General features: G+C 38.8%; 1 protein-coding gene and 1 pseudogene across 4 annotated transcripts in view; both read right to left on the reverse strand.

Moving 5' to 3' along the window:
- The window catches only part of LRBA (LPS responsive beige-like anchor protein), a 779,214-nt gene that overhangs the window by 159,802 nt on the left and 605,633 nt on the right, over window positions 1-13,779 (reverse strand). The window lies entirely within an intron of this gene.
- Window positions 5,831-6,889, reverse strand: LOC104669531 (annotated as a pseudogene).

Raw genomic sequence — 13,779 nt, forward strand, 5'->3', positions numbered from 1 at the left:
GCACCTGAAATTGCTGAGACGTAAGTAGGTTAAACAAAGCCGCTGGGAAGCTCGAACTGGGTGGAGCTCACAGCAGCTCAAGGAAACCTGCCTGTCTCTGTAGACTCCACCTCTGGGGACAGGGCACAGCTAAACAAAAACAGGGGAAGCAGCAGAGGCCTGTGCAGACGCGAACGACTCTGACAGCTTTGAAGAGAGCAGTGGATCTCCCAACACGGAGGTTGAGATCTGAGAATGGACAGACTGCCTGCTCAAGTGGGTTCCTGAACTCTGAGTACCCTAACTGGGAGACATCCCCCACTAGGGGCAGTCTGACACCCCACACCTCACAGGGTGCAGTACACCCCTGAGAGGAAGCTTCCAAAGTAAGAATCAGACAGGTACACTTGCTGTTCAGCAATATTCTATCTTCTGCAACCTCTGCTGCTGATACCCAGGCAAACAGGGTCTGGAGTGGACCTCAAGCAATCTCCAACAGACCTACAGCTGAGGGTCCTGACTATTAGAAGGAAAACTATCAAACAGGAAGAACACCTATACCAAAACCCCATCAGTACATCACCCTCATCAAAGACCAGAGGCAGATAAAACCACAAAGATGGGGAAGAAGCAGGGCAGAAAAGCTGGAAATTCAAAAAATAAGAGCTCATCTCCCCCTGCAAAGGAGCGCAGCTCATCGCCAGCAACAGATCGAAGCTGGTCAGAGAATGACTTTGACGAGATGAGAGAAGAAGGCTTCAGTCCATCACACTTCTCAGAGCTAAAGGAGGAATTACGTACCCAGCACAAAGAAACTAAAAATCTTGAAAAAAGAGTGGAAGAATTGATAGCTAGAATAATTAATGCAGAGAAGGTCCTAAATGAAATGACAGAGATGAAAACCATGACATGAGAAGTACGTGACAAATCCACAAGCTTCAGTAACCGACTCGATCAACTGGAAGAAAGAGTATCAGCGATTGAGGATCAAATGAATGAAATGAAGCGAGAAGAGAAACCAAAACAAAAAAGAAGAAAAAGAAATGAACAAAGCCTGCAAGAAGTATGGGATTATGTAAAAAGACCAAATCTACGTCTGATTGGGGTGCCTGAAAGTGAGGGGGAAAATGGAACCAAGTTGGAAAACACTCTTCAGGATATCATCCAGGAGAACTTCCCCAACCTAGTAGGGCAGGCCAACATTCAAATTCAGGAAATACAGAGAACGCCACAAAGATACTCCTCGAGAAGAGCAACTCCAAGGCACATAATTGCCAGATTCACCAAAGTTGAAATGAAGGAAAAAATCTTAAGGGCAGCCAGAGAGAAAGGTCGGGTTACCCACAAAGGGAAGCCCATCAGACTAACAGCAGACCTCTTGGCAGAAACGCTACAAGCCAGAAGAGAGTGGGGGCCAATACTCAACGTTCTTAAAGAAAAGAATTTTCAACCCAGATTTCATATCCAGCCAAACTAAGTTTCATAAGTGAAGGAGAAATAAAATCCTTTACAGATAAGCAAATGCTTAAAGATTTTGTCACCACCAGGCCTGCCTTACAAGAGACCCTGAAGGAAGCCCTAAACATGGAAAGGAACAACCGGTACCAGCCATTGCAAAAACATGCCAAAATGTAAAGACCATCGAGGTTAGGAAGAAACTGCATCAACTAACGAGCAAAACAACCAGTTAATATCATAATGGCAGGATCAAGTTCACACATAACAATATGAACCTTAAATGTAAATGGACTAAATGCTCCAATTAAAAGACACAGACTGGCAAACTGGATAAAGAGTCAAGACCCATCAGTCTGCTGTATTCAGGAGACCCATCCCACATGCAGAGACATACATAGGCTCAAAATAAAGGGATGGAGGAAGATCTACCAAACAAATGGAGAACAAAAAAAAGCAGGGGTTGCAATCCCAGTCTCTGATAAAACAGACTTTAAACCATCAAAGATCAAAAGAGACAAAGAAGGCCATTACATAATGGTAAAGGGATCAATTCAACAGGAAGAGCTAACTATCCTAAATATATATGCACCGAATACAGGAGCACCCAAATTCATAAAGCAAGTCCTTAAAGATTTACAAAGAGACTTAGACTCCCATACAATAATAATGGGAGACTTCAACACCCCACTGTCAACATTACACAGATCAACGAGACAGAAAGTTAACAAGGATATCCAGGAATTGAACTCATCTCTGCACCAAGCGGACCTAATAGACATCTATAGAACTCTCGACCCCAAATCAACAGAATATACATTCTTCTCAGCACCACATCGCACTTATTCCAAAATTGACCACATAATTGGAAGTAAAGCACTCCTTAGCAAATGTAAAAGAACAGAAATTATAACAAACTGTCTCTCAGACCACAGTGCAATCAAACTACAACTCAGGACTAAGAAACTCAATCAAAACCGCTCAACTACATGGAAACTGAACAACCTGCTCCTGAATGACTACTGGGTACATAACGAAATGAAGGCAGAAATAAAGATGTTCTTTGAAACCAATGAGAACAAAGATACAACATACCAGAATCTCTGGGACACATTTAAAGCAGTGTGTAGAGGGAAATTTATAGCACTAAATGCCCACAAGAGAAAGCAGGAAAGATCTAAAATTGACACTCTAACATCACAATTAAAAGAACTGGAGAAGCAAGAGCAAACACATTCAAAAGCTAGCAGAAGGCAAGAAATAACTAAGATCAGAGCAGAACTGAAGGAGATTGAGACACAAAAAACCCTCCAAAAAATCAATGAATCCAGGAGCTGGTTTTTTGAAAAGATCAACAAAATTGACAGACCGCTAGCAAGACTAATAAAGAAGAAAAGAGAGAGGAATCAAATAGACACAATAAAAAATGATAAAGGGGATATCACCACCGACCCCATAGAAATACAAACTACCATCAGAGAATACTATAAACACCTCTACGCAAATCAACTAGAAAATCTAGAAGAAATGGATAATTTCCTGGACACTTACACTCTCCCAAGACTAAACCAGGAAGAAGTTGAATCCCTGAATAGACCCATAGCAGGCTCTGAAATTGAGGCAACAATCAATAGCCTAGCAACCAAAAAAAGTCCAGGACCAGATGGATTCACAGCTGAATTCTACCAGAGGTACAAAGAGGAGCTGGTACCATTCCTTCTGAAACTATTCCAATCAATTGAAAAAGAGGGAATCCTCCCTAACTCATTTTATGAGGCCAACATCATCCTGATACCAAAGCCTGGCAGAGACACAACAAAAAAAGAAAATTTTAGACCAATATCCGTGATGAACGTCGATGCAAAAATGCTCAATAAAATACTGGCAAACCGGATTCAGCAGCACATCAAAAAGCTTATCCACCATGATCAAGTGGGCTTCATCCCTGGGATGCAAGGCTGGTTCAACATTCGCAAATCAATAAACGTAATCCAGCATATAAACAGAACCAAAGACAAGAACCACATGATTGTCTCAATAGATGCAGAAAAGGCTTTTGACAAAATTCAACAGTCCTTCATGCTAAAAACGCTCAATAAATTCGGTATTGATGGAACGTACCTCAAAATAATAAGAGCTATTTATGACAAACCCACAGCCAATATCATACTGAATGGGCAAAAACTGGAAAAATTCCCTTTGAAAACTGGCACAAGACAGGGATGCCCTCTCTCACCACTCCTATTCAACATAGTGTTGGAAGTTCTGGCTAGGGCAATCAGGCAAGAGAAAGAAATCAAGGGTATCCAGTTAGGAAAAGAAGAAGTCAAATTGTCCCTATTTGCAGATGACATGATTGTATATTTAGAAAACCCCATTGTCTCAGCCCAAAATCTCCTTAAACTGATAAGCAACTTCAGCAAAGTCTCAGGATACAAAATTAATGTGCAAAAATCACAAGCATTCTTATACACCAGTAACAGACAGAGAGCCAAATCATGAATGAACTTCCATTCACAATTGCTTCAAAGAGAATAAAATACCTAGGAATCCAACTTACAAGGGATGTAAAGGACCTCTTCAAGGAGAACTACAAACCACTGCTCAGTGAAATCAAAGAGGACACAAACAAATGGAAGAACATACCATGCTCATGGATAGGAAGAATCAATATCATGAAAATGGCCATACTGCCCAAGGTTATTTATAGATTCAATGCCATCCCCATCAAGCTACCAATGACTTTCTTCACAGAACTGGAAAAAACGGCTTTAAAGTTCATATGGAACCAAAAAAGAGCCCGCATTGCCAAGACAATCCTAAGTCAAAAGAACAAAGCTGGAGGCATCACGCTACCTGACTTCAAACTATACTACAAGGCTACAGTAACCAAAACAGCATAGTACTGGTACCAAAACAGAGATATAGACCAATGGAACAGAACAGAGTCCTCAGAAATAATACCACACATCTACATCCATCTGATCTTTGACAAACCTGAGAGAAACAAGAAATGGGGAAAGGATTCCCTATTTAATAAATGGTGCTGGGAAAATTGGCTAGCCATAAGTAGAAAGCTGAAACTGGATCCTTTCCTTACTCCTTATACGAAAATTAATTCAAGATGGATTCGAGACTTAAATGTTAGACCTAATACCATAAAAACCGTAGAAGAAAATCTAGGTAGTACCATTCAGGACATAGGCATGGGCAAGGACTTCATGTCTAAAACACCAAAAGCAACGGCAACAAAAGCCAGAACTGACAAATGGGATCTAATTAAACTAAAGAGCTTCTGCACAGCAAAAGAAACTACCATCAGAGTGAACAGGCAACCTACAGAACGGGAGAAAATTTTTGCAATCTACTCATCTGACAAAGGGCTAATATCCAGAATCTACAAAGAACTCAAACAAATTTACAAGAAAAAAACAAACAACCCCATCAAAAAGTGGGCAAAGGATATGAACAGACACTTCTCAAAAGAAGACATTCATACAGCCAACAGACACATGAAAAAATGCTCATCATCACTGGCCATCAGAGAAATGCAAATCAAAACCACAATGAGATACCATCTCACACCAGTTAGAATGGCAATCATTAAAAAGTCAGGAAACAACAGGTGCTGGAGAGGATGTGGAGAAATAGGAACACTTTTACGCTGTTGGTGGGATTGTAAACTAGTTCAACCATTATGAAAAACAGTATGGCGATTCCTCAAGGATCTAGAACTAGATGTAGCATATGACCCAGCCATCCCACTACTGGGTATATACCCAAAGGATTATAAATCATGCTGCTATAAAGACACATGCACACGTGTGTTCACTGTGGCAGTATTCACAATAGCAAAGACTTGGAATCAACCCAAATGTCCATCTGTGACAGACTGGATTAAGAAAATGTGGCACATATACACCATGGAATATTATGCAGCCATAAAAAAGGATGAGTTTGCATCCTTTGTAGGGACATGGATGCAGCTGGAAACCATCATTCTTAGCAAACTATCACAAGAACAGAAAACCAAACACCGCATGTTCTCACTCATAGGTGGGAACTGAACAATGAGATCACTTGGACTTGGGAAGGGGAACATCACACATCGGGGCCTATCATGGGGAGGGGGGAGGGGGGAGGGGGGAGGGATTGCATTGGGAGTTATACCTGATATAAATGATGAATTGGAAAAAACAAACAAACAAAAAAAAACAAATCTAACCCTATGAAAACTCTGCCTTCAACATAACTCCAGGGAGATGAATATTATAATACTGGCACCCCTGACCCACACTATGCTCTGCACCCCATCCCTGCCCATATCCTCCTCTCTGGACACTTAGACATCAGGTTCCCCAAAGGGCAAGATTCCATGAAAAGCACCCCAAGTTCCTTAGAAGAACTGGCACTGCTCCGACTGCTCTGACAACTGAGGCTGGCACTGTGGGCACCACCAGGTGAGCCTCTGGAACCCACCTGAAGCCCCAAATGGCTTCTTTATGACGTGGTGGCCAGCGGGGCACTGTTCTTTCTGGTAGATCTGCATGTGCTGCGGTTTGCTTTGGAACTTGCCCTGCAGCCAGGCTGTACTGAACTCTACCACGCGATCCAGCAGGGCCTCCTGACATGGAGGCACTCAGGACTGAACCAAGAGAAAGGGGATGGATGCCAGCTCTGTATAAGACTTCATTCTTAATGATGTTCCCTAGCCCTGCGAAGTATTTCTGGTCCAACGGTGTATAGCAGACAGGTTGAGCCTGGCCTAGAGCTTCCAAGGCTTGTCCTCAATGAAACTTCTCAGACAGGATGTCACAGGTGGGTGTGACCTCTGGGGAAGAGCTCCAAGACATCTGACAGTTATAAAATGCCAGGAAACCACCACCACCAAAGTACAGGACCAACCTCGGGGCAGGTTCCCTCCAGTACCCCTTCTTGTTGGCTTTCTTAGTTCTGGAGAAATCGTTCACCCAAATGCTGCCAAACAAGCGCGGACACGCAGCCACCTCCCAGCATCTCCTGCAGGTGTGTCTCCTTCCAAACATTCATAATCATCCTCACCCTGGGGGACGAGTTCTGCGGACAGTGAGAAGGCATCAAGGGTCTTCTGCCCAGTGGGCTCCCGGGCCTGCTTTGGGTCCACAGTCCCTTCCTTCTGCGTTTCTTTCCGTGGAGGCTCTGGCGGCGGGCTGTTGCCAGCAGGCCGCATTTCTTCATCTGGATCACATCTAAGGAATAATTGCTTTCCATGGACCTGGGTGTCCTGGAGCCACAGAGACTGCAGGCTGTTGCCCCTGTCTTGATCACCTGCTTGCCCACAAAAGGGGAGACCAAATGGTGAAATGTCCTCACCAAAGGCCCTTCTGGCATCCCAGCCCTGGGTGGGCAGCCCCTCGGCCCGACCCAGCACCACTGCATGGCCCGCACAGCAGCTCCAGCCCCGGGCGGAGATTTCTCAGCACCTCAGCACACGCGGGCTCCCTCCTGCTAGGGCTAGGGGACGCCCCTGTACGTTACTTCTTACTTTTTTTTTTTTTTTTTTTTTGAGCCGCCCTCTCACTCTGTTGCCCTGGTTGGAGTACAGTGGCGCGATCTTGGCTCACTGCAAGCTCCACCTCCCAGGTTCACGCCATTCTCCTGCTAGTTCTTACTCTTTAGAGAGAACTGTTTTAGGGTCTGCAATACATAATATGAGTGTTCCCCTCCTCCTCCAGAATACAGATCTAAATCAGTAATAGAGAAAGGATATATTTTTAAGATAAAATAGGTTGTGAAAACAACTAGCACTCCAGAAATTCAAATGAGAAAATTATGACTAAAAGTGGGGTGACCAGAGAAAGCTTTAGGGAAAAGTAATACATTGTATTTCCCTACCACAGAACTCATCAATCTTATTACAACTGCTTGTTTGTTTTTATCCCCTTCTAAATGGAAGGAGCCATGAAATTGAGGACTTTACACGTGAATTTAAAATATGACAAGCATTTCTAAGAAACTAATACTGAGGAGAGAGATTATTAAGATTTTACATATAGTGTGAAGAACATCAAATTAGCACAATTAAATAAGAGTGAGTATATATACAACAAATCCTCACTGTCATCGATAGGTTCTTGGAAATTGCAACGTCACATACAATGGCATATAACAAAACCAATTTTCCCACAGGCTGATTGATATGAATGAGTTAAGTTCCTACAGCATATTTTGGTTGCCACAAAAACATCGCCAAACTTCTAAACAAGAGACCCAAAACACTTCTAATATTAAATATTGAAATAAATGTGAGCTATATATGCATCTAAGAAAGATGAACAAAAACAAGATAATTATTTACCCATTTATTCCACTTCAGGGTTGCAGGTGGCCTACACCTACCCCGGCAACTCAGAGCGCAAGGCAGAAACCCGTGTTCCCTTGGACAGGACACCAGGTGCCATCCCATAGCAGGACACCAGGTGTGTGCGCGCACACACGCATACACACACACACACACACTCAGACGGGAACAATGTAGACACACCAATTCACCTCATGTGCACATCTTTGGGATGTGGGAGGAAACCAGAGTACCCAGAAAAAGACCACACAGACATGGGAAGAACATGCAAACACCACAAAGACAGCGGCTCCGGTCATGAATTGATGTTTTTTTCTCACCAGCGATATAACAAAACATTGAATGAAATGACATTATTTGAGGACATGCTGTACTTAAACCATATTGCAGTCTCATCACAAGAAAATCTGCATGAATAAGTCAGTGATGAGAGTTCACTACTCTTTTAATATGAAATAAACATGCTGAACTCAACTGATATATACCAATATGTAACAAAATAAATAAGCATATATACAGCCAAAATCTTACTGTGGATGACAATGGCATTTAAGTTATACAGTAGAACTCCAATTTAATATTAAAAGCATCTTTCTAAGAACCATGTCTTGATGCGACACTAAATCTAACAGTTCAAAATTATCTCTTTTGACAGATGAAATGTAGTAACAGAGTCAAAGATTATGCCTTTCTAATACTTTTAATGCACATTTACAAAGTGAAGTATGTTTTATATTCATCAGAAGAGAACAGTCAGTTCTGGATAAAAAACACATGTTCAGCAATTCTTTAAAACATCAGTGGAAAATGATAAGTAAACAACACTGACAGAAGACAGATACATTTACAATTCACATTTTCTTCTGGCTTGCTCACAATAATTTTAATCTTTATCACTTAATTAGGTAGATGAGTCTTAGAGGCAGGTAGCATGGCCAACATTTAGTGTATCATCTCCTAAGATAAAAATTTGAAAGGTTCAACCAGAGGTTATACCACAGTTCAGGATAAGCCCATTCCTTTGATCACAAATCCCAAGGCTTTCACGGCATAATGACAAGGATTGGTTGTGACCACACATATGCTTTAGTTTTCTTTATTAAGGTATAATTTCCACTGATACGAACAATCTTTGCAGCCAGGCTATATGATTCTCCTTTTAATAGTCACCAATTGTATGCACTGAACTAAACCCACCACTTCAATATATTGGGGCAAATATACTAACTACTAATCTATCAACCAAAAAGAAACAAGATAATCAAAATAGAAATACAAATGAAGAAGCTCCTTTTTAATTAAAATTAAACATTTATTTTATTTTTCCTAAATATAAAATCCTGACAACTCAAATAGAAACATGATAAATTAGAAGTTAACTAATTTAAGGTGCACTGCTTAGGAATACTGATGGTAAAAAAATGTGAAAGCAAAATTTTAGCTTTTCACCACTGAAAAAATGATTTAAAAAACTGAAAATAAGCTTTCTTAATTAATAAAAAAGAGCTGATTAACAATATATTATAAAAATATAAGGTGCATGCTTTGATACACTTTAATTTTCAAGTATTTATTTTGTTAGCCCGTAAGTAACAAAACTTTAAAAAAAATCACTAGAGATCAAGTACAGTGAATTGCATTTATAATAGTTATTTTAAATCAACTGCATATCTGAAAGCTTTTAAGTTGATATTTAAATTTAGTTTGTCCTAATTTGGTAGATAAAATGCTATTTTTTTCTACAGTAAAAGAAAATCATTTTCAAAACTGGAAAAGAAAAAATAATCTATAATCCTTCCAGACCAACCCCATAAATATTATGTGGTTTTTAGATATTATAAAACTGTTATTTCAAATGCATTACAATAAAGAAAAATCAAGGGTTACAAATCAATAGATAAATGATAATCTATTTCAGTCTGATATAGTAGAAAGAATAATTGGGTTTAAGTCTTGTCTACTCAACTTACTGTCACATGCACTCAAATTAATTTAATTTCTGTGACCCTTACTCACCTCAATTGCCATTTCAAAACCACAGGGTTTGTTGTGAGGCTCATATGGGATTATATGGAATTTTATATATAATAAGATATTATTATCATTAGTAGGATTCACGATAAAAATCCCAAATTACAGACGCAACTTGCCTAAATCCTAAAGCCAACAGGTCATTCACTGAATTATGCCCATTTATAAAAGCATTTAACATAATTATAAGAATACTTAACAAAACTTACTTTCAAAAATATATATGCCCACAAAAATATTTGAGACTTAATAGTTCCTGCCAAATAACTATGACATTCAAAACAAATATATTATCTTTTTTATTAGCAATGACAGTAGGGCTTAACATGCTTCATATTATGATAAATATCCCCAATAATTTATGGTTCTCTCTTGCTTTCAACACATTTTTCACTTCCATGTTTGAAATGGACATCTCCATTGGGCCTTTTGCTGTTCTAGACCTTTATCTCCAAATAAATTATAATTTGGAGAGAAATAATGGGCATTAATAATGCAAACAAAAGGTGAGTTGTCACTGCCGTAAGAGAAGACGCAAATAAAATGTGCACCTTAAACCCTTTCTGGAATAATTGGTAGATATATATTTAGTATGGGAGAAGGACCACTCATCTCAGTTCTAAGAATACACTAATGAACAGTCTACATTTTTCAGTTGAACAAAAAATATGATAAGGTCACCAGTCTAAAAACAAATCACACTTGACAGATGTATGCATTTTTATAATTCTGGAAGATATGACTACTTTCCAAATGTCTTAACAGGGTTTTAATTTTCCTGTATGGTATGTAAATAGCATGAGAAGAAAAATATTCAGGGTTTCAAGTAATTTTTATCAACAAGCAAAATGTAGTTCATTGTAGACATGAGTACAAACTTCAATACGTAAATAAATTAGCACAAAGGTTCATCATTAAACCTTTAGCCCTTGAGGAAAAGGGCTAAAGAGATGTGGCTAAATTAACAAGTCACAAGTTATGTATAAGTTATGTCTAAAAACAAGGATAAACAGACATATTTGAGAAAGTTTGAGCTCACTGATGAAAAGAAGAGAGGCTGGCAAAAAACAGAAGGAGGGAGGGAAGATAGGAAGGAGAAATGAATGCGCACCTAAGTTGAAAATGTGCAAATGCATGAATAAGGATAAGATTTTAATTTTACTTTCAGCATTTTTTAAAACTCTAAATTATTAAAAAGAGATGTCTGAGAACAGAGTGAAGATTTTTTTGCTAAGAAAATAAAATTACTAAATCATCGAAGTTTGAGTTTAAAAACTAAATACATTAAGAAATACATTTCCATCAATTATGTTCTATTAACTGTAGCTAAGCATTTTCTTATAAATGGGCCTAATGCTGATGATATCAGCATCCATGGAATGTATTAACATGGTAGAAGATGTGCTGGTAAGGGAAAAAAGAAACCTAATTTATCTTCAGATTGCAGACCTCTGGGATTTCTGAGGTAGTAGAGGGCAAGTCAAAGGTCTCATGTTTTACAAATCTCACAAGCCACAAAACCATTCTATGATCACCTCCACTATACATTATTATTCAACATGCATATGTACATTTAAAACTTTTTAAGGGTTAAATATTAAATTATATATGAGTTCACAGAATATTACTGCATAGTCATTTATTTTTAAAATAATATTTAGGATCTCTTAGGACTTAATTGCATTCTATTTACTTAACTGTAAATATAGAATAAACTCTACTAACCCTACCAACATCATAACTTAATACACTCACCACTAGTGATGCACATTAAATTGTAAAATAGGTTTTAAATGAAAAATCCAAGATATGACCAGTGTTGGTATGTCCATGTTTGCAAGGCTATCACAGTAATAAAATGTAGAAAACTGAATCATTAACAACTTGTGGTCAGCATCTAACATCCAGCTACCAGTTCTCTTGTGGACAGAAAATCTCATCCTAAAAAATGAGATGTTAGTAGTCCCACTCCATATCAGGAACATATCCATTTGAGTTTTGCTGTGCCCTTCTGGCTGGAATAAGCATACACTCTCCATTTTCTCCTCAAACTACCTCGCTCTTTTTCCCAGGCTCTTTCACTTACTCTTAGAAAAGCTTTATGCCTCCTGTCCCTTACAGTCAACCAAATGCTCATTTCTTTGCATATCTTTAATAGCAGTGACACAGATCAGGCAGATTGCAAAGTCAATCATAACTATTATCTTGCTGAACTGGCTTATAGAATTAACTCAAGCATTTTTAGCCTGTTACCAAAGGCCTTCATGTTAGACTCAACTGCCTTTCAGAATCTCTGTTTCTATGTTTTCTACACATCCGAAACACAAGACCAATTAACAGATCAATAAGCATTTCCCAACGTGCCAAACATCTTTTCTGAGCTTTGTTCATGTCACTTCCCTTGCTCAGAACACTCCTCCTCATTTCATCACGTTATTAATGCAGTACATATTTAATTTAGTGCCCGCTACGTTCCAAACACCTTTGTAGATTCTAGGGATAAACCAATGAGCAAAACAGTCAAAAATTTAGGATCTCATGGAGCTAATGTTCAAGTGGGATATGACATAATAAACAAATCAATAAGCATAAGATACATATGTCAAATGGTGAGTGACATAAAGAAAAATGAAATCAGGGAGTAAGTAAAAGTGCATGAGGTGAGGGGAGCAATTTTAAATAGGGAGAAGAGAGAAGGCCTTACTGAAAAGGTGACATTTGAGCAAAAACCTGAAAGGGATGAAGAATGAGTTCTTAAAGACAACTAAAACAAATGCCTCAGGTGAAAGGAAAAGGAAAACCAAAGGTGCTGAGGTGGAAAGTACTTGAAGGACACCAAGTAGACCCTGTTTAGCTAGAACAGAGTGAATGGGGTGGCAAATAGAAGAGCTCAAGATGTAACAGGATTTTGGAAAGGGGTTAAGTGGTGTAGGGTCTTACATTGCAAAGATTTCAGCTTATACTCAAATAGGAAACCATTTACTATGTGGGGAAAACTGGAAGAAGAATAGCTTTGAAGAAATGAAGATCAGGAATTTAGTTTTGAACATGTCAAATTTAAGATACAGTTTATATATTCAAATGGAGATGTCGAGGAGGTAGTCAGATATCAGGATAAACATACAGGCTAGAGACATGAATGTGGGAGGTCTGTTAGACTCTCTTGCATCCCTTAAGATACAGCTTAAAAATCACTTATTCTGTAAAGTCATTTGCAATCCTGTCTCCCCCAGTCAGAATTAATTTAATTTTGTTTATATCTTACTATAGCACTTATCACTATCTAATATGTACTAAAAATTATTTTATATATGCCTGTCTTTTACATCTGGAGAGATACTCTAACTAAAGAACTATGTCTACCTTATTCTTTTAATTATAAATGCACTCTATATTAAATATAGCAAATAACCAATAAATGCTAACCTAACTAAACGTGTTTTGGGGGATTTTAATTGACTTCTCATAGTTTTCTTCTTAAAGGCAGGGAGCTAAATATCTATGACCTAACAAAACTTGTTCTTCTGTGATATATATATATATATATATATATGCTCAAGTCAAATTTAATCTTTCACTCTTTCTCTCTCATCTCACAAGACAAATCACCAAATCCTAGCAGTTACCTTCTAAATATGTCTTAAATTTATTCACATTTTTCTAGTCCCACTGGCACTGCTGAATATAAGCCTTCACTGCTCCTTGCCTAATTAACAACTTAGGCAAGGATCTGAAACGGATCCACTCTGGGCTATTGACAAGGGCAATACATATTTCAACACCAATCACAGTGATCTCTTAAAAGCACAAAATCTACTCATGTCACTTCTCTGCTTCAGACTCTCCCAAGTCTCCCCATTGCACCCAAGATAAAGTTCATCCTCTTTCACAAAGCAGAAGGCCCCCCCATGATTGGTCCTGAATTTCCTCTTTCCTCTTCCTTCTCGTCATTTCAGATGCTGTATCGATGAGCC

The sequence above is a fragment of the Rhinopithecus roxellana genome, chromosome 2 (assembly GCF_007565055.1).
Source record: "Rhinopithecus roxellana isolate Shanxi Qingling chromosome 2, ASM756505v1, whole genome shotgun sequence".
NCBI lineage: Eukaryota > Metazoa > Chordata > Mammalia > Primates > Cercopithecidae > Rhinopithecus > Rhinopithecus roxellana.